This window comes from Mesitornis unicolor, unplaced genomic scaffold (assembly GCF_000695765.1).
Source record: "Mesitornis unicolor isolate BGI_N332 unplaced genomic scaffold, ASM69576v1 scaffold13779, whole genome shotgun sequence".
NCBI classification, from domain to species: domain Eukaryota; kingdom Metazoa; phylum Chordata; class Aves; order Mesitornithiformes; family Mesitornithidae; genus Mesitornis; species Mesitornis unicolor.
This window is the reverse complement of record NW_010206633.1, coordinates 10177-13022: the sequence shown is the minus strand read 5'-3', so window position 1 is coordinate 13022 and position 2846 is coordinate 10177.

Here is a 2846-nt window from a genome sequence, read left to right as displayed (position 1 = left end):
CGCAGTTGCTCTTGGTTTCTTTCTTCTTTTCTTTATTGGGAAACAGTCCACAGAGATGTCCTGCCCTGTGTCAGCCGAGTAGTTTTCCTTGTGAAGGGTATGGGTCCCAGCTTGCCATGCTTGGCCTGATGAAACGAGAGCAGACGGTGTTTGGAGCATGCTGAGACCCGTGCCCTGCAGGGCCTGTGGGAAGGTTGTGAGTTACTGTAGATGTTGTAGAGTCATAGGAATTGAGCAAGGCCTGAGAGAGGCATCGCAGAAACCTGGAAAGCTGTGTTGTCGTCCCTCTGGCTCCCCCGTAGTTACCTAGGAGCATGCTTAGCCCTGTGCTGAATGACAAAGCACTGTGTAGAAGTAGTTAGTACAGGAGTGTTGATGGATTTGGATTTTGTTACTGGTTTTTGGCCTCTTTGCCACTGTAAGTTAGGCAAAGACAGCAGCAACCCTGAAACATTTAATGAGTTTGCAGAAAATCCTATATTTAACAAGCATTGGCTGCCAAGTGCTGCCTTCCCTGCACCCAACCAGCTCTGGGCAGCCCTAGGGTAAGGTGGTGTGGCTCCTCAGGGCCTGCCTCTCCATTCACTCACCTGGTGACCATGAGAGGAACCCACAGCTTCCAGGCACCACCTGTGAATTGGGGCAGGATCAGATCTGGCACCTGGGGAATCTGCTGCAGTGGAGAGCAGCTGGTGACTGTGCCTGGGCGGTGTCAAGGCAAAGCCCTTGGGATGAAGACACATCAAGATTTCCAGACCTGCATAGCCAGGAAAGGGCTTTTCTCTTTTGGGGTTGGGCGTTTTTTGGTTGGTTTTTAATTTTTTCTTTTTTTTGCATGAAGTGTTCTCACAGCTGTATGGGGCTGGAGCTACTGTACTAATATTTGTTTCAGGGTATTTAAGAAGGGAAGGAAGTAACTGGGTGGCAAAAAAAATTCTAGGGCCTTGTTTACCGCTCCATGCCAGTGTTCATGTTTTATTCCTACAGGAGCAGCCTTTTTTTGAAATAGAGATCAGCTCCAAGAAAGGTGTGTTTGGTTTACACCTCCATCACTGCAATATCAAGGGGAGGAGAGGGGGATTTGGGAGTATGGGAGGAAGACAGCTGAGCAAAAAGTTTCTTCTGTCCTATACCACCACCCTCACGCTTCTGTGGCTGCAACCCACAAGGTGCAGCTGGGTATGGATCCTTAAATTTTGATGGTGACCATTTCAGTCTTGGCCAGTGCCTGTGTTGTATTGCTTGTTTTTGGGGGCACACATGGGTCTGGTCAGCCACGCCTGGGTGAGTCAGCTCTGCTGAGGAAGGCCATGCTCGGACTGCTCCCAAAAAGTGAAGGAGGACCTGAGTCAAGCTGCTGCACATCCCAGCAGGACACCCTCTGAGTTGGGGGAGAGCTCTGACAGCTTCATGGATCGCCGGGCTGCCTGCCACTGCCCAGGACCTGCTCTGGCGTGGGGCGGGCAGCAGTGGAGTGTGAGACCCAGCTCTTACGCACTTTTACATCCTCAAAGCACAGCCTAACATCACCAGAGAACTCCACCAGACGCGCAGCAAAGACATCTTGACCCATTGATGGCGTGAGTTGAGCACAAGAAGGTCTAAAAGTCATGACATGAGTCACGAGTGCAAGGAATCTGCAACTAATCTTTCACACAGCATTGAACATCTTCGTCAGCCAGGGCCAGACTCAGTGTAAAAAAAAGCCATGAAAAAAGCACAACGTTATGAAAATCACAAGTTCCAAGCTGCTGCTTAGCCTCATCCACCATATGAAGCCAAAGTCCAGGTGTGCTGGACCTGCCCTGTCCCTGTAGGGTTCTGGATGCTGTTCCACTGCTCGCAGTGTACCTCGAGGCCGGTGGTACTTTACACATATTCATTATGCATCGCTGTGTCAGGCAGTCACCATCCTGGCTGCCTCCTTTGCTCTGCTGTTGTTGGGAGCCAGGAACAGAGGCCACTTTCCTTTATTCTCTTCCCTACGGGTGCTGGTTGCAATTCTTTTCCTCGCCAGAATTAATCTGAATAGTGGCTTTTTGATGAGATCTGCCCTGCACTCAGCATTTGTTCAGTCTTTTACTGAGGCATTGCAGGGCAGGGTGTTAGATGGTTCTGGGAGGCACTTTCTGTCGCAGTCTTCCCTACTAATGAAAACCCATTCATCACTGGCCATTTCCACAAATGCCCTAAATCTGTGCTTAGCAGTGAGACAACCCCACTGTAGCTGGTACAGCAGCAAAGCACTAATTCCGTCTGCCCCACTCTAGTGAGCATTTAAAAAGGACTTCAGTTGTGCTTCAGAACAGCATTCACTTTCCAGCCCTCATCCCTTCCCTGTTTATGCTTCTCTTACTTCAAAAGGAGATGATTTTGTGTTGCAAAAGCCAGCAGTGAATAGCAAGGCTGTGGTTTTATGCATCCCTCTGTCTCACAATAACAATTACTGTCAGCAGCTAAATAACAGTGGCTTCCTTGCTGGAGGAGAAATGCTGCTGATTGCAGGTACCTTGAGAGAACTAATTCTTTTGGCAAATTACCATCTTAATTATTCATAGAATACTTAGACAGAACATTAATAAAGGGAACATGGGGAAAATGGTTCAGATACAAGATTGGGATGAACAAATAAAAAGCCTTGCCACCTTTCCCTGGTTGCATGACATTCTGATGAACAGCAGCAAGGTGCGAGTCGCTGCTCTGAATCCAGGTTCCAGACAAGGTCCTTCTGACCAGCTCAGCAAGAGGAAATGCAGCTTTGCTCTGACAGGACGTGCCAATAATAGAGCCTCCGAAAAAGGATGTGTCTGATGCAACCTCCCTCTGACAGATGCCAATACAGACCT